The 19,820-nt window shown below is 41.7% G+C and overlaps 1 protein-coding gene across 2 annotated transcripts in view; it reads left to right on the forward strand.

The window, feature by feature from the left end:
• Positions 1-19,820, forward strand: part of hivep2a (HIVEP zinc finger 2a) — a 102,680-nt gene that overhangs the window by 24,452 nt on the left and 58,408 nt on the right. The gene's annotated exons all lie outside the window — the stretch shown is intronic.

Here is a 19,820-nt window from a genome sequence, read left to right on the forward strand (position 1 = left end):
TAACCCAACACCTGCACTGATTCCTGATCCATTAGCAAACCAGCTTCAGTCTTAGTTACAGCCACGCAAAAAAATCTGATTTGACAAAAAATCGGAATTGGGTCACTTCAAGCTGCAGTGTGAACGCAGCCTTAGTCACTGTTGTAGGGAGAAACAAAGACGTTAGCTTTCTGCTCCGTGTTACACTAAACATCCACCAGCAGTGTGCTACTTATCGCTAACAGCTACTGATCGCTAACAGCCACTGATTGCTAACAGCTACTGATTGCTAACAGCTACTGATCGCTAACAGCCACTGATTGCTAACAGCTACTGATCGCTAACAGCCACTGATCGCTAACAGCCACTGATTGCTAACAGCTACTGATCTTAGGCAAGAGTTTGTTCACCCAACTCCCTACATCCAGTGGGCGGCGCAGGTTGCTACAACTGATAGTAGTCACATAGGCACACCGGTTAGAAGGTTGCCAGGCGACTGTGCCACAAGATGTTTCCAAAAGCGAGCAGAGAGCAAGTGTGAGCGCGAGGAGAAGTTTTGAGAAGATAGACATGACGTTCTGCTTTCAAAATGAAAATGTGTGCTCTTGGATTATGGCAGAAAGTGTGTGTGTGTGTCGCTGTGTATGTGTGTGTGTGTGTGCGCACTGTGGGCTTCTGGGTACAGTGCAGTGCAGTAAAGAGTTTTGGTTTTGCTTCCGCATCATTCCTCATGCAAATAACCTCCTTGCTGCTGCAGCCTGCTCACTTCCTGTTCACTTCCTGCTCACTTCCTGCTCGTGCTCTGTAGGTGTGCATGCGAGGTGAAGCTGTGGATGAGTGCATGTATTTCTGCATTTGCACATGCATTAGTCTGCTGATGTGTCAGACCTCTGACTTTATGGCTGCATGAGAAGATCTTCATTTTTTCAGACATTTTTCTCAGAACAGTCTGACCTTCCTTAGATCCGTGAAAAGCTCTTCATTGGTGGTTCTTGTGGCTTTTTGAAGGTCTTTAAACTTTTGTTTTGGCTTTAACATTTTTTCTCCAGTTTCTGGAGGGTTTCAGTTTTTCCGTCGTTTCCTGTTTTCAGACATCAGGACTGAACTCCAGCCATCGTTGGTTCAAGCCAACCTGACTCTCTCAGGTTGGCTTGGTGACATCTGGTGTCCCTCAGGGGTCAGTTCTTGACCCCCTTATTTTCAGTCTTTTTGATTAGCACAGCACATTTCAGCAACAAAGCATTTCAATGATGAAAACAGAAAATGCTACGTTACAGAGGAATAATGAAGAAAAGTTCAAATATGGACCAACATCAATGATGTTCTAAAACTAAATGAGTTTTTGATCTGAAGCAGGGATGTCCAAAGTGTGGCCCGGGGGCCATTTGTGGCCCTTAGGCTGAGTTTGTCTGGCCCCAACTGCAGTTCAGTACAAATGTTACCCAGCCATAGGTGGTGATGTCAATGGAGAGTTTTTATTTTTAGTCAGGTTTAAATTATTGCCAGCAAAGTTTTCTCAAAATGGAAAATGTTAAATAAAACAAATTATTCAATTTTTTATCAGTAGAGATTAAATCAGCTTTTATTTAAATGATTAAACTTGCTAAATGTTACGAGTGTTTAGAAAGAAACTGACCCAAATCCTGTTCCTATAACTGGGATTTTAAAATTAGATGCTTTTCTTCTGGATCACTGATGAACAATTTCCATTTCTTAGCAACTCGTCTTGATCTTTTTCCAAAATAATTTCACGTTTGGATTTGCTGGCAGATGAAACCGAATCAGAAACAGAAAAAAGCAGAAAATGATTATTATTGTAATGAGAGTGTAGAAATATTTTTCTGTGTTTGTTCTTTCGTGTTTTATATGTTCCAGTGGTTCCCATCATTCCCATCATTCCCAGTTCCTTTAGTCTCTTAATTTCTCGCTCCAGATCCGTTTTGCTCTCATGTCTCGACTTGTGGCTCCTTCGTCTCTCGCGGCCTTCTTCTTCCTCCCGTCCCTGTCGGGGAACAGGTGGCGTGTCGCTCCGTGGCTTCCTGCCCTTCCTCTGTAAACGTGAGGGACGGAAGGAGGAGGAGGAGGAGGAGGAAGAGGACGGGTCGGTTTGAAGCCTGTGATTTTTGGGGATGGAGAGGAAGAAAGCGAGCAGCAGGTGCCTGGATGTGAAGCACTTGTGGCAACGCGCAGCAGCACTCAGAGATAATCGCTACCCAGATATTTCTGTGACCCGACCAGCATGACATAATTTCCTGTCCTCGCACAGGAAGCTGCTGGAGTGTCAAGAGAGATTCAAGTGTTTCATCTGTGAAGCAGAGAAACTCGATGTCTCTCACTTTCTTCCATCCTTACATAAAACCTGACATTTACCTCAGCACTGCTGTTAGCCGCAGCTAAACGCTCCAGCTGCTCCTGAAATCTCTTCTCTCTGCAGCAGTTTAATCTTAATCCCACGATGCACTTTCTGCGTTTGACATATTTGTGAAAACGTCGGATTGAGGTTGGTTCTGCAGCTGCTCGGATTAGCTAGCTAACTCCAGATGCAGAGCTTTAGGAGCGATTAGCTCCACGCTAGCTCACTCTCAGAGCATTAAGGCTAGCGCAGCTGGCTAGCATCTCATGGTTCCTGTCAGTCAATGGAGTTGGGATTAGCACATGCTAACGGCGTTAGCGCCTCCAGACGGAGGAAATAAATCTGCTGAGCGTGAAGCGGAGATGACTGATGCAGGCAGCTGGATGGTTTTAGGTTTTCATGTTTTCATGAAGGCTTATTCATGTTTATGACAGGTGTTTATGACAGGTGTTTATGACAGGTGTTTATGACAGTGTTTATGACAGGTGTTTATGACGGGTGTTTGACAGTGTTTATGACAGGTGTTTATGACAGTGTTTATGACAGGTGTTTATGACAGTGTTTATGACAGTGTTTATGACAGGTGTTTATGACAGTGTTTATGACAGGTGTTTATGACAGTGTATATGACAGGTGTTTATGACAGTGTTTATGACAGGTGTTTATGACAGTGTTTATGACAGGTGTTTGACAGTGTTTATGACAGTGTTTATGACAGTGTTTATGACAGGTGTTTATGACAGTGTTTATGACAGGTGTTTATGACAGTGTTTATGACAGGTGTTTATGACGGGTGTTTGACAGTGTTTATGACCGGTGTTTATGACAGGTGTTTATGACAGTGTTTATGACAGGTGTTTATGACAGTGTTTATGACAGGTGTTTATGACAGGTGTTTATGACAGTGTTTATGACAGGTGTTTGACAGTGTTTATGACAGGTGTTTATGACAGTGTTTATGACAGGTGTTTATGACAGTGTTTATGACAGGTGTTTATGACAGGTGTTTGACAGTGTTTATGACAGGTGTTTATGACAGTGTTTATGACAGTGTTTATGACAGGTGTTTATGACGGGTGTTTGACAGTGTTTATGACCGGTGTTTATGACAGGTGTTTATGACAGTGTTTATGACAGGTGTTTATGACAGTGTTTATGACAGGTGTTTATGACAGTGTTTATGACAGGTGTTTATGACAGTGTTTATGACAGGTGTTTGACAGTGTTTATGACAGGTGTTTATGACAGGTGTTTATGACAGGTGTTTATGACAGGTGTTTGACAGTGTTTATGACAGGTGTTTATGACAGTGTTTATGACAGGTGTTTATGACAGGTGTTTGACAGTGTTTATGACAGGTGTTTATGACAGTGTTTATGACAGGTGTTTATGACAGGTGTTTGACAGTGTTTATGACAGGTGTTTATGACAGGTGTTTATGACAGGTGTTTATGGCAGTGTTTATGACAGGTGTTTATGACAGGTGTTTATGACAGGTGTTTGACAGTGTTTATGACAGGTGTTTATGACAGTGTTTATGACAGGTGTTTATGACAGGTGTTTATGACAGGTGTTTATGACAGGTGTTTGACAGTGTTTATGACAGGTGTTTATGACAGTGTTTATGACAGTGTTTATGACAGGTGTTTGACAGTGTTTATGACAGGTGTTTATGACAGTGTTTATGACAGGTGTTTATGACAGGTGTTTGACAGTGTTTATGACAGGTGTTTATGACAGTGTTTATGACAGGTGTTTATGACAGGTGTTTATGACAGGTGTTTATGACAGGTGTTTGACAGTGTTTATGACAGTGTTTATGACAGGTGTTTGACAGTGTTTATGACAGGTGTTTATGACAGGTGTTTATGACAGTGTTTATGACAGGTGTTTATGACAGGTGTTTGACAGTGTTTATGACAGGTGTTTATGACAGGTGTTTATGACAGGTGTTTATGACAGGTGTTTATGACAGGTGTTTATGACAGGTGTTTATGACAGTGTTTATGACAGTGTTTATGACAGGTGTTTATGACAGTGTTTATGACAGGTGTTTATGACAGGTGTTTATGACAGGTGTTTATGACAGGTGTTTATGACAGTGTTTATGACAGGTGTTTATGACGGGTGTTTATGACAGGTGTTTATGACAGGTGTTTATGACAGTGTTTATGACAGTGTTTATGACAGGTGTTTATGACAGGTGTTTATGACAGGTGTTTATGACAGGTGTTTATGACAGTGTTTATGACAGGTGTTTATGACAGTGTTTATGACAGGTGTTTATGACAGGTGTTTATGACAGTGTTTATGACAGGTGTTTATGACAGGTGTTTATGACAGGTGTTTATGACAGTGTTTATGACAGGTGTTTATGACGGGTGTTTGACAGTGTTTATGACAGGTGTTTATGACAGTGTTTATGACAGGTGTTTATGACAGTGTTTATGACAGGTGTTTATGACAGTGTTTATGACAGGTGTTTATGACAGTGTTTATGACAGGTGTTTATGACAGTGTTTATGACAGGTGTTTATGACAGTGTTTATGACAGGTGTTTGACAGTGTTTATGACAGGTGTTTATGACAGTGTTTATGACAGGTGTTTATGACAGGTGTTTGACAGTGTTTATGACAGGTGTTTATGACAGTGTTTATGACAGGTGTTTATGACAGGTGTTTGACAGTGTTTATGACAGGTGTTTGACAGTGTTTATGACAGGTGTTTATGACAGTGTTTATGACAGGTGTTTATGGCAGTGTTTATGACAGGTGTTTATGACAGGTGTTTATGACAGGTGTTTGACAGTGTTTATGACAGGTGTTTATGACAGTGTTTATGACAGGTGTTTATGACAGGTGTTTATGACAGGTGTTTATGACAGGTGTTTATGACAGGTGTTTATGACAGTGTTTATGACAGTGTTTATGACAGGTGTTTGACAGTGTTTATGACAGGTGTTTATGACAGTGTTTATGACAGGTGTTTGACAGTGTTTATGACAGGTGTTTATGACAGTGTTTATGACAGGTGTTTATGACAGGTGTTTATGACAGGTGTTTGACAGTGTTTATGACAGTGTTTATGACAGGTGTTTGACAGTGTTTGACAGGTGTTTATGACAGGTGTTTATGACAGTGTTTATGACAGGTGTTTATGACAGGTGTTTGACAGTGTTTATGACAGGTGTTTATGACAGGTGTTTATGACAGGTGTTTATGACAGTGTTTATGACAGGTGTTTATGACAGGTGTTTATGACAGTGTTTATGACAGGTGTTTATGACAGTGTTTGACAGGTGTTTATGACAGTGTTTATGACAGGTGTTTATGACAGTGTTTATGACAGGTGTTTGACAGTGTTTATGACAGTGTTTATGACAGTGTTTATGACAGGTGTTTATGACAGTGTTTATGACAGGTGTTTATGACAGTGTTTATGACAGGTGTTTATGACAGTGTTTATGACAGGTGTTTATGACAGTGTTTATGACAGTGTTTATGACAGGTGTTTATGACGGGTGTTTGACAGTGTTTATGACCGGTGTTTATGACAGGTGTTTATGACAGTGTTTGACAGGTGTTTATGACAGTGTTTATGACAGGTGTTTATGACAGTGTTTATGACAGGTGTTTATGACAGTGTTTATGACAGGTGTTTATGACAGTGTTTATGACAGGTGTTTATGACAGTGTTTATGACAGGTGTTTGACAGTGTTTATGACAGGTGTTTATGACAGTGTTTATGACAGGTGTTTATGACAGGTGTTTGACAGTGTTTATGACAGGTGTTTATGACAGTGTTTATGACAGGTGTTTATGACAGGTGTTTGACAGTGTTTATGACAGGTGTTTATGACAGGTGTTTGACAGTGTTTATGACAGGTGTTTATGACAGTGTTTATGACAGGTGTTTATGACAGGTGTTTATGACAGGTGTTTGACAGTGTTTATGACAGGTGTTTATGACAGGTGTTTATGGCAGTGTTTATGACAGGTGTTTATGACAGGTGTTTATGACAGGTGTTTGACAGTGTTTATGACAGGTGTTTATGACAGTGTTTATGACAGGTGTTTATGACAGGTGTTTATGACAGGTGTTTATGACAGGTGTTTGACAGTGTTTATGACAGGTGTTTATGACAGTGTTTATGACAGGTGTTTATGACAGGTGTTTATGACAGGTGTTTATGACAGGTGTTTGACAGGTGTTTATGACAGTGTTTATGACAGGTGTTTATGACAGGTGTTTATGACAGGTGTTTGACAGTGTTTATGACAGGTGTTTATGACAGTGTTTATGACAGTGTTTATGACAGGTGTTTATGACAGGTGTTTGACAGTGTTTATGACAGGTGTTTATGACAGGTGTTTATGACAGGTGTTTATGACAGTGTTTATGACAGGTGTTTATGACAGGTGTTTATGACAGGTGTTTATGACAGGTGTTTATGACAGTGTTTATGACAGGTGTTTATGACAGGTGTTTATGACAGGTGTTTATGACAGTGTTTATGACAGGTGTTTATGACAGTGTTTATGACAGGTGTTTATGACAGGTGTTTATGACAGGTGTTTATGACAGTGTTTATGACAGGTGTTTATGACAGGTGTTTGACAGTGTTTATGACAGGTGTTTATGACAGGTGTTTATGACAGGTGTTTATGACAGGTGTTTATGACAGGTGTTTATGACTGTGTTTATGACAGGTGTTTATGACAGGTGTTTATGACAGGTGTTTATGACAGGTGTTTATGACAGGTGTTTATGACAGTGTTTATGACAGGTGTTTATGACAGTGTTTATGACAGGTGTTTATGACAGGTGTTTATGACAGGTGTTTATGACAGTGTTTATGACAGGTGTTTATGACAGTGTTTATGACAGGTGTTTATGACAGGTGTTTATGACAGGTGTTTATGACAGGTGTTTATGACAGTGTTTATGACAGGTGTTTATGACAGTGTTTATGACAGGTGTTTATGACAGGTGTTTATGACAGGTGTTTGATAGTGTTTATGACAGGTGTTTATGACAGTGTTTATGACAGGTGTTTATGACAGGTGTTTATGACAGGTGTTTATGACAGGTGTTTGACAGTGTTTATGACAGGTGTTTATGACAGTGTTTATGACAGGTGTTTATGACAGGTGTTTGACAGGTGTTTATGACAGGTGTTTGACAGTGTTTATGACAGTGTTTATGACAGGTGTTTATGACAGGTGTTTATGACAGGTGTTTGACAGTGTTTATGACAGGTGTTTATGACAGGTGTTTATGACAGTGTTTATGACAGGTGTTTATGACAGTGTTTATGACAGTGTTTATGACAGGTGTTTATGACAGGTGTTTATGACAGTGTTTATGACAGGTGTTTATGACAGGTGTTTATGACAGGTGTTTATGACAGGTGTTTATGACAGTGTTTATGACAGTGTTTATGACAGTGTTTATGACAGGGGTTTATGACAGGTGTTTATGACAGGTGTTTATGACAGGTGTTTGACAGTGTTTATGACAGGTGTTTATGACAGGTGTTTGACAGGTGTTTATGACAGGTGTTTGACAGTGTTTATGACAGTGTTTATGACAGGTGTTTATGACAGGTGTTTATGACAGGTGTTTGACAGTGTTTATGACAGGTGTTTATGACAGGTGTTTATGACAGTGTTTATGACAGGTGTTTATGACAGTGTTTATGACAGTGTTTATGACAGGTGTTTATGACAGGTGTTTATGACAGTGTTTATGACAGGTGTTTATGACAGGTGTTTATGACAGGTGTTTATGACAGGTGTTTATGACAGTGTTTATGACAGTGTTTATGACAGGTGTTTATGACAGTGTTTATGACAGGGGTTTATGACAGGTGTTTATGACAGTGTTTATGACAGGTGTTTATGACAGTGTTTATGACAGGTGTTTATGACAGGTGTTTATGACAGTCTTATTCACCCCCCTCCAAATAAAGTGTTACCGTTAAAACGTAATCAGATTAATCTCACTGTCAATCTGCATCCTCCTTCTGTCGCCTCCAACCCGTTAAAATGCAACAAATTATGGGATGTTGTGGAGCCATGTGGAGGCCTATATCCTGGGCGCAGGTTCGATTCCCGGCCAGGTGACCTTTGCTGCATGTCGTCCCTCTCATTACCTGCCGTCCTGTCATCTCACTTTAGAGCCAAAAAACCCTTAAAAACCAAGGACTCTGTGACAGGAAGCAGGTGAATAGAAGCTAAGGGACGCTAACTCCACATCCAGGGAACAACAGACACTTATTTACATGCCCGCCCCTTACTGATGCCGCCCTGGACAAATGCCCGTATCAGAACATGTCCACCTTAAGTAGGTTTTCAGAAAATGTTTTATTATTTCAGACCAAACATTCTCAGATTCCCAGGTTTTATGTTCAGGAAGGTTTAAAGGGATCTCCTCGATTCAGACATTCTTTAAATCTCCGTCCATTTCCTGTTAAATGAGGTCAAAGTTCAAGCTCTGACGGTAGACGTGACATGCGGGATGGCAATGCAGTTTTTGTTGCTGTCAACTTTCACCTTTAGCTGTCGTTCAATCCCGACTCCAAACGTTTCTTACTTGATAGACTTCCAACGCTGAGATTTTCTAGTCATTTTCTCTCTTTTATCTCTGACTCTTTTCCTCCGTTTTTCATCCTCTTTTCCCGTTTTCCAGTCCTTCATCCTCCTGTTTTCTCCTTTGCTCTCATCCCTCCTCTCTTCTTTCCTTCCTCTCTGATTTCTCCTCATTTTGCTTCATTCTTTCATTTTTGCTTTTGCTGTTACGTTCTCTTCTAAAATAAATAAAAAAGTAAAAATATCTGTTAATGATTGCAGATATCATCTTGGAAACAGACTCACCAATCAAAAGGATTCATAATTTTGAAATGATGAAGAAATCAGATATTTTTAAAGCTTTGTCTTAATGTTTTTCTAATGTAGACTCCTAAATGTTTGTAACTTAAATCTGGATAAAGTTAAATTTAAGTTCAGAAACTAGTTGATCTTGTGAACCTGCAGCAAATATTCAAACAACTCCAGAGTTTAGAAAGAAGCTCAAACGTGTAAAAACGGATAAAACATAAGCAAATAAAATAAACTTTTATCCTGTTGGAGTCAGAGGGATTTTTTTATTAAAATTATCTTCGTATTTGAACTGTTAAAGGACAGGACAGCAAACTGAAATGTTTCTGTCCTGCAGTTCAGGTGGAACAAAACAAAATTAAATTTCCCCTTTTTTATAATTTGTCGTTTCTCTCCTCTTTCATTCGCTCTCCTGTCTCCTTCACTTATTGTTTGTATTTCCTGTCATCTTTTATTTTATCACCAACATAAACCCCAAGTCTAAACTCCTCCGTTTGTCTCTGCTGTAGTTGCTCTTTGACTCAGTTTCCAGTTTCAGCCTTTCATCTGCAGCAGTGTGAGGTGAAACCAGGAGTCGCTCTGATGTGTTGGCTGTTTGTTTCCAGTGTGAAGCCGGCGTGTTTTGCAGGGAGCGAGTCGCTGACAGGATGACAAGTCGCTGAGAAGAGGCCGCTCCGCCAGGAGGATCAGACGCAGCTGTCAGTCGGCTCTGTGCGTTTTCATGTCGGACTACCTGAATGTCGGCAGTAATCGCTGTCCACCATATAATTCCCGGTGGGTTTTAAGAACAAAGTTAACTTGAGGGATGCCAGAAATATCTATGCAAATGTATGCAGATGAGTCCGGCTTTCAGGAAATGTAAATGCAGTAAAGCTCCTTCATGAAATGTGAGATTCTTGGCATCAAAGTGAAACGTGTTTCAGGACAAGTGGGATAACAGGGAATGATCTTAAGACGATTCGCTTCAGAAAATCCTGCAGCGGAGCGCAGAACCACAGAACTGTAGGACCGCAGAACCACAGAACCACAGAACCGCAGGACCGTAGGACTGCAGAACCGGAGGTCCGGAGCCCTGCAACTGGAAGATGAACTAAAGTTCACCTGGAAATTATACAAGATAATAAAACATCAGATTAAAATACAGATTGTAATTCTAAACAAGAAAAACAAGTTTCAGAGTTAATGGATGAATGAACAGATGGATGGATGAACAGATGGATGGACGAACAGATGGATGGATGAAACCCAGATGATATTTATTTTAGTTTTAACCTTTTAGTTGCCGCTCCTGGCAGAGGAATCTCCCTGCTGGGATAAAAACTGACTTAGTTTAAGTTGAGTTGGACTCATTGGGACTCGTTGACTCGTTGGGACTCGTTGACTCGCTGTGACGCGTTGAGACTCATTGGGACTCGTGATTCGTTGGGACTCGGGATTCGTGACTCGTTGGGACTCGTTGACTCGCTGTGACGCGTTGGGACACGTTGGGACTCGTTGGGACTCGTTGGGACTCGTTATGACTCGTTGGGATTCGTGACTCGTTGACGCGTTGGGACATGTTGCGACTCATTGGGACTCGTGACTCGTTGGGACTCGTTGACTCGTTGTGACGCGTTGGGACTCGTTGGAACTCGTACTGTGGATGAACCTGGTAATCCGGGGTAAAGCCATTAACCCAGTCCAGTTATTAAATAGAGATCAACCAGGATTGGTTACAGACCATCTGGGTGCTTAGCGACTGTTGCTAAGGTAAGAGTTCAGATCCGGACGATGCCACTGGAGTTTCTGTACAGTCATCAGGTTCTGGCTGGTAACCTTTGACCCCCAGCTGCCCCAGTCTCAGCAGAAGAACCCAAATAACCTACATTTCCTCAAATGCATGCAACACACTGGCTGTCTGCTGCTCTCTGCTCCAGCATCAAATATGCATCACATTATATAAGCCAGACTGTTATGTAACAGACTGTCCCCTCCGCCGGCCCACTGAGTGTTTTTATGCTCAGGACTAATGAAGCCGTCTTTGCAGGAGCAGAACGGAGCTAAATATAACCCATCACCTGGAGCGGGCGACGGGAGTTTGGTTGGAAATGTTTGAACTTTTTATGTTTACATATTTCAGTTTCCGTCAAAGCACACAGAACCCGTCTCCTTCCAGAACCATCAGACGGTTGGACAACGTGACTGTCCACACAGACATCTACGTGATCTGTCATCTAGCGGTTTAGCGCTTTAGCTACATTTAGCATACTTAGCTTCTCCTACATTAATGTTTGTAGATAAATTTACTAGCGCTAGTTTACTTGGCTGCACTGGAAGCAAAACATCTGCTAATGTGCTGTTAACGCTATTTTTTTCATTTAGCGTCTTTGCTCATTTTAAAACTGCTTAGCGCAGATAGCTTCCCATAAATTATTTTCTCAGAATAATATAAAATATAATTTCAGAAGAATTAAAGCACTAATTTGCTTGTGTGCAGTGATGAGAATCCTTCTGCTAGTCCGCTAATGCATTAGTAGCAGATCTAATTTTTCATTTAGCAGTGTAGTGGATTTGCTACCTTTAAAAATGTTTAACGCACTAATATTCCCTTAAATTAATTTTTCTATATAAATTCTAAAGCGTGTATTTACTTGGCTGCAATGGTGGGAACGTCTGCTAATCCACTGATGACCTCATAACGGAGCTATTTTTATACTTAGGCTCTAGTTTTTCTGCTAACTTGGAAAAGTTTAGCATGGTTAGCTACCGAGAGCTACACCATAAGCTCTTGGGGAAACTTCAGTTTCATTTGGTGAAACCTGGTTTTGGTTGAAGTTAACTCCAGTGTTGTAGGACTCGAGATCGGCCTTGGCCTCCATTTTTTGATGGTCTTGGGCTCTGAGGACTCGGCATTTTATTTCAAGACCAGTCGAGACCGCAACTGTGAAAATATCACTAAGCTACAGCGTACTGTCCAGTTTATTTGTTAACATCTTTGTTTTCAGTGGATGGAAAACGCGCCATTAAAATCCAACCAATAACGTGTTTCTGTTCCCCCACTTTTCGTCACTTAGAAAAGTAGCTCAAAGAAGGTAAGCTCCGTTAACGTGATGTTAGCAAAGCTAGCTGTATAGAGACACATAAGCATTGTGATGAAAAAAAGTCACTCACTGCCTGAATTATTGTGCGGAGATGTTGACTGACTTGTCGCATATATGGGACAACGCTGTGTCCAAAAGTCTGCAATATATTGATGTGACATTCAGAAACAGTCGATTCTTCTGCACGGCTCTTTACTTATTAGTTAGGACTGGAGTGTCACTGAGAGCTGTTTTTCTATCAGATTACCATACACTGTCAGGATAGCATACATGCAGTGAGTACCATGCCTGTGAAGTCCGACAGTCTGAGGAGTTGTCAGTTCATCATATGCAACAAGTTATGATGAAAATAACTCATTAAATTGTTTTCCATGATAACTATATAGATATAGATGCGTTGTCGTGGTTTCAAAGTGTATTTAAAGCAGGCCTGGCTGCAGCTGCAGTCAATTACAACACACGCCCGTGTAAAACTTATTAACTTATTTAACGCTAAGTCAGGATGCCATACAACTGTTAAGTGTATGATGATCTACGTCATGATTCTACGTTGCTAATTAAATAAAATTATATGGTAATGACATGTCTGACAGATATAGCTGTGAGTTTGTGCTAAGCTACGACGATCTGACAGCGTATGCTGACCTGACAGAACACTCTTCTTTGTTCTTTTAATCCTCTGCGTACACTGCAGTAGCTATCATTATTTTATTTAATTATTATTTTATTGATATTTTTTAATTAACAAATAAATAAAACACAATAACGTAAGAGCATGCAGAGAATGCACATTGCTCTTTGATTGTTTTTGTTCAAAGCGGCAGCTGTAATGTCTGCCATGGTGTCAGACTACCTGGCTTCATGCAGCGGGAGAGGGGGTGAAAACAGTCACAGTGAGCGTCTTGTGCCTGGTTACTTCTTGCTTGTTGCTCCATGGTCAGTGTTCATAGTCGAGTGTCAGGGCATTGCCTCAATTGCTATGTTTAATGGTGCAGATAATGATGGTTTCTGACAGGGCAATATGGGCAAACACCCAGGGCATTATCTTTTTAGGGATGGCACGAGACCACTGCGGATTGTAGCACAGAGATGGAAGCAAACCAGAACAAAGAGTTTGTTCTGCTTTTAATATTGGTTAAATTTATTAAGTATCTAATATCTAGGAGTTTTTATGGGAATATGGATCTTTCAGATCAATTTGAGAAGTAATTTTGATCATATTTCACATTTTATCGTATCATGTAGCGTGGGGCGCTGGTCTTGGTCTTGACTCGGTCTCGACTTCCCTCGGTCTTGTCTTGGTCTCGATACGCTCTGGTCTTGGTGTTGTCTTGGTCTCAGGTTAGGTGGTCTTGACCACAACACTGGTGAACTCCATTCGGTTTGAATACATATGTGTCCAAGTGGGCCAGATACCGCTCCAAAAACAGGAAGAGAACTACAACACAGGGCATTCTGGGTAAATACAACCAAAACAAACACACTAGCCTAGCATTAGCAGGAGAAATGTCTTGTGGTCTTTAGCCAAAGACAAACTATGACTAAAATCTGACGCCTCCATGTTGTTTCCATCTGGTGAAGAAGGAAGTTGCTCTCAGTGTCTTGAGAGGTTTTTGTGTCGTTTCCTATAGTGGTTCTTGGTGCAGCGCCCCCACAGGCCAGGAGGGGAACAGGCTGGTCACAGGGTTTGGTTGGTTTCAGCAACTGAAAACGGAACAGATGTTGAAGTTTTGTTCGAACAGAGTCTACCGGATCATCAGGTGTAAAAACAGCCATAAATCTGCTGCTCCGACTTAAAGTCCAGAGACTCGGATCGTCAGTCCATCTGATTCCCCCTGAGGGACGAGAAGCAGCCGTCCGCCGCCACTGAGCTGCAGCGGCCTCTCTGCCCAGCACTGGAATCCACGGCTCTGACATTTCTGCCCACCGCAAACCCGACTGGGAGCCTTGGGCCGACTGGGAGAGAGATGGAGATAAATTACAGTGTTTGGGTTTCATGAGGAGAGCAGAAACAGTTCCTGGGAGTGTTAGCGGGTTCATGTCTGTCCCCCTACGCGCAGAGACACGCAACCACATGACAGACAAAATGTCGAGAAAGTTTCTTCGAAAGGGTTGAGCGCGCAGTTTGTTGTCCAGTTCAGCAGAAAAGTCGCATTTGTGTGTAAATATTTGAAGACAACTGCCAGATAAAAGTGACAGAGTGAGACATCAACAGGAACGCTGCCCTTGTGGTGACATTGGTGTAAAGCACATCGAAAGAATACACACACACACACACACACACACATTCCCCACCCCCTGTGTTCTCAAGCTCATAATGAGATTGCGTAACAGTTAAACTCTTCCCCGCGTTGCTAATATCGATTAGCTTCCTCCCGCTGACGTGCAGCAGACTCGGGCTGCCAGGCCATCAGCTGCAGATCAATCAGGCCTTAATGAGATAAACGAGCTCAGTAATTAGTTAACGAGCGGCTGACTGACTGACTGACACAGAAAGCCGCTCTGGCAGCTGCTTCTCGTCCGCTTAGAGGGAGAAACACCAAGAGTCAAAAATATTCACCCAACCTCAGAAAATCCTGATTGACTTTTAGATTTAATCAATATTTTTACCTTTTATTTCTCAAACAAAGTTTAAGTTGTGGATCCAAACTGATGAGATCTTTGCTCCTGTTTCTCAGATAAAATGTAGTTTTTAATGCTCTGTCAGCTTTGTGGGCTGTAGATTTTTCTGTGGAAAGTTGGTTTGTGTGTTTTGTTTTTATGTAGAATGTCTAAAACAATCTTAGAATAAAACACGTTGGGAAGCTGAAGTAACGCTGCTTGACGCGCCGTTGGCCGGTGTTTGCAAAGCAGCCAATCCAGGAGCTTCGTTTATGTTCCTCGGTTCTGATTGGCTGAAATAAGGAAGACTTTTAGTATTAGTTTCTCAGGTAATATTTTCCACTGTGCATTAATGCATATTAAAGAATATTTGGTGTTTGAACTGTTAAAATATAACGTTAGTGGTGTTTTTAGAGAAGTCTTTGTAGATTTCAGATCTTTGCGTTTTTGATTTTTTTGCCTGAACTGAAATTCTCACCTTCGTTCTCAGATCCGTTCTGCATTTAAATGTTTCATAAAAATAACATCTAAATGAATAATTAGCAGCTAGGATATTCAAAAATAAAGTTTGTAGATGCTCTTCATGAAAGTATAAATATTTAGTCTTTATTTTATTGATTGTAGCACTTTAAAGTTTCTGTAACCATAAAGTGAATTATAAATAAAAGTTGTTATTATTATTACACACTTCTGTTCATCCACTAATAGTGTGGCTAATTTTTCATTTAGCACTTTAGTGGTTTTGCTAACTTTACCCTGGGTAAATCAAACCAAAGCTAACGTGTTAGCCTAGCGCTAGCAGCAGAAATGGCTCCTGGTCATTTCTGCTGCGGTCTAATTCTGTCTGCGCTGAGCTAGCAGACAGAATTAGATGCAGGGAGTCAGACAGATGGGGTAGATACAGTTTCTGACAGCCTAAAGAGAAATCCTCCAACACTAAAATCTGACACCTCCATCTTGTTTCCATCTGCTGAAGAAGGAAGTGGCTCTCGGTGTCTTCAGAGGTTTTTGTGTCGTTTCCTTCAGTGGTTCTTGGTGCAGCGCCCCCACAGGCCAGGAGGGGAACAGGTTGGTTTGACTCAGAGCCACAGCAGCTGGAGGTGGAGCAGATGATGGAGTTCTGGTTCCAGTAGAACCGGGTCGACCGGAGTGAAAACAGCCTGTGATCCAGTAAGGACAGTAGAAACGTTAGCCATCAGACCGACTGCGCTGCGCCGTCACTCAGCTCTTCATCAGAGGCTCTGCATGTCTGCTGGCGTAACTGGAGACGTTTACGTCCAGCTGGCCTCTGCTGGGAAGCCCCCGCAGGATTTTATGGCGGTGGGGCAAGCCTGGGCTGGACGACGTCCTGCACCGCCGCAGCGCTGAGCTAGCAGACAGAATTAGATGCAGGGAGTCAGACAGATGGGGTAGATACAGTTTCTGACAGAAACAGCAAAGTAAAAATCTGCTGCATGTACATAGAAACATTCATTTTAATTAAAGCTGAAATGGATACACATCTGATCTGATCACATGTAAAGTTTTTAACTTTCTAATCAGAAGTTTTATGAAACCAGTTAAGAAACTAAGAAGACCTGGAATAGAAATATTTTATTTTTGGTGAAGTTCTGGTGTTACTGCAGCTAAAGGGAGTGTGTATGTTCACACAGAGGGAAATGTGGTTGTGAGCGGATTTATGCTAACACGCTAACAGCAGAGCTAACGTTTTATTGGTAGCTCTAGCTTTATATTTATGGCGTAAGTAGATTCTTGCCACATGAAGCTAAACTATAGTAAAGCTTATAGAGACTTTAAAATAAATGACTAACTTTATAGGTTTTTGCTAACTAAAACATTTTAGGAGCCATGTTATGACTTCGTGGAGGCGGAGCTTCAGAAAGAGCAGGAGCTTCTTAAAGGGACAAAGGCCCAATTTCGAGATGATACATTTTGAAATCAAGTCATCTTTGATAAAAAAAATCATTTTTATAACAACTGAAGGCAACATAGTTACTTGATTATGCTATGAAATGGAAAATTCAAAATACAGTTTAATTTTTGTTTTTGCTTTTGTCATGAAATGTCATCTGTTGACCAAAATGCACTTTGTGTTTCTGTCGTTAGCGATGTTAGCATGCCGGAGGCGTGTTGGTCTCTTGCTGCTGTTGTGTAATAACTGGCTCTGTGTTTTGCTTTGACTCGTTATCGTTAATAAGGATCAGTTTGGGGCAAACAGCCGCTGCACTCCAGGAAGTTTACGCTGACCTTTCAGAGCCGACGTCAGCCGCTGTTTGCTCGCACCGGCTCAGCCGACCACTGCTGTGTGCTGGAGGCCGAGGCTCTAATGAGGGCCTCGGCTCGCTCACACGCTGCTGTGTGTGTGTGTGTCCTTGTTATGCTTGGGAAGCCTCCGATACACAACACAGGACTTCTAATAATGTGGCCCGGCTCCTCATGTAAGCCGAGCCTCTGGAGTGTGTGCATGACGGGGAAACGGTTGCCACCGGCAACATGAAACCCCACAGGGGGGTAGAGGGAGGGCTAGGGGCAGGATGGGGGGGCAGGATGAGGGGGCAGGACAACAGCTGGACCAAAACAGAACAGAAACTTCAACTGGCCCAGCTAGATGGGCTTCCACTGCTAACGTATGTGTTAGCCGAGACGCTGAAGAGAAACGCATCATGATCAACATTCATCGCTGCGGAGCTTCGCCTCGTCAAGGTTCAGTTTCACTGAAAATTCACAAATTTATGCATTTTTTCATGGATCAGAAAAAGAAAATGCAGCTTGAGGAGCTAAAAATACCTGGGACCAGAGTTCAGCACTGCTAACTGCAAAGTTAGCTGGGCTAAGCCTAACATGCTAACATTAGTTCTGCTAATGCTAAAACACAAGATGCTACTTAGGAGAAGCTAATGCTATATCAACATGGTGTTTACTTGAATAATTCTTAATCAACAAAAACGTCACCGTTGATATTAAACTTTGCAAGTTTACAAAACAGTTTAGTAAATGATCGTATTGGAAGTGATCCAGTAAATGATTTTGGGGGAAGCTAGCTCTGCTCAAAGCTAGCAGAAACGCAAAACAAAACGGATGGATGGATCCTCATTTTAAGTTTGTCCGTTCCGGGTTCCCGTACGGTTTGTCCGCTCCAATCCCGTTCTGACCTCACCTGAGGAGGAACTTTGTGCATTTCTTCCTCCAAAGTTGCTCTGAACGATTCTTTCTTCTGGAAAAGTGCAACATGATGAACGTATGGGGCCCTTTTCATTATGCTATGAAATGGAAAATACAAAATACAGTTTAAACGCTTTTCTAACTTAAAGCGTTTCTTCATCTTAATTTTAGGTCTTTGAATGTGTTAAATATGTCCAGATTTCTAAAATTTCTTAATTTATTAAATTCATAAGTTTGTTCATTGATTGGTTGTTTTCTGTGAGAACTTCAGAGGCGTTGTCGTTTGGGGAACCGACCAATCAGCTGCTGCTAATCTGTCAACATGTTTCACCGGAGTTCAGATTCCTGGTCCAGACCGACTTACACACCTGGTTCTGGTTCCAGAACGACCGGACCGGTCCGATGGAGAGGAAAACAGACAGCTGGTCTGTGTGTGTGTGTGTGTGTGTGTGTGTGTGTGTTGGCATTGCTCAGTTGCGTAACGCTCTGCTGGGTCTCCCCGTGGCTCCCAGGCTAAAGTGGTTTCTCTCTCCTCGTGCGGCTCGGTGCAGATTTATTGGACCGATATTTAGATGAAAAATCAGCAGGAGAAAAACCTGGATCAGCAGAACCGGATCAGCAGAACCGGATCAGCAGAACAATTATACAGTGTCAATATTTTTACAATACACAATTAAATATTTTATATTCATTTTACTTTATTTATTTTTGCTACAGAGTCATTATAAAAGCTCACATCTGATTAAATAAAATTGAAAAAATATATTTTATAATTACTAAAATTATTTTAAAAATAAATAAAAAGAAGTGTTATACCGATATTTACTAACTTTAAATTACCCTCAATATTAAGAAAAGAAAAAAAAATGAAAAAAAAAAAAAATCTCTTTTTGACCTTCGGCTAAAATATTCAAATGAAGTCTGTGGTGGAAAAAAACAATCCTGCATTTTCTCTGCTCCACTTCCTGAGATACAGGCGCTCAGACAGGTGTGTGTGTGTGTGTGTGTGTGTGTGTGTGTGTGTGTGTGTGTGTGTGTGTGTGTTTCCAGTTCCTGGTTTCCAGCTGATCCAGTTTCTCTGTTAAGTTGTTCACCAACCTGCAGACGAAAACAAAATAATTCAGAATTAAAATATTTAAATATTAACTCGCTGAGCTGATCGATGTGAAGAGTTTAATTTTCCGAGGTTCAGTGAATGCAGCAGGAACTTCAGGGACAGTTGGAAAACAGACAAACCTGAAGTCGCCGTTTTCATTGTAAATGAATCAGGATCGGTTTCCATGGATACTGCTCTGCTCCAGAACCAGAGCCGGACCCACTGGGCCCCGGGCCCCCTGGATCCCCCCGGCCCTCAGGCAGCAGAAAGCTGTGTAAATAGTTGGAGAAAAACACAAACTGGGCCAAAAATAACAGCGAATGTTTGGACGGACTGCGGCGTCATCCTGAGGTCCAACGGGCCTGAAGGGCCACCGGGGGAAACTTTCCATCTGAGCCGAGCCACAGGCGTCGACACAAACCGTGACTTCAGCTGCAAACCTTCGGTTCCAGGTTAGCATTGCGTTAGCTTTGATGCTTTGCAGCAAAAAGGTTCTGGGTTACAATCCCGGCCTCGGGTCTTCCAGTACCAAGTTTACATGTTATTCCCGATAAGCCCCGCCCCTTCCGCTCTGCTGCTAACAGCTGTTGGCTAAGCCCCGCCCCTTCCGCTCTGCTGCTAACAGCTGTTGGCTAAGCCCCGCCCCTTCCGGTCTGCTGAATCTAAACG

The sequence above is a fragment of the Poecilia mexicana genome, unplaced genomic scaffold (genome assembly GCF_051168715.1).
Source record: "Poecilia mexicana isolate PSO_F unplaced genomic scaffold, ASM5116871v1 scaffold_21, whole genome shotgun sequence".
Taxonomy (NCBI): Eukaryota; Metazoa; Chordata; class Actinopteri; order Cyprinodontiformes; family Poeciliidae; genus Poecilia; species Poecilia mexicana.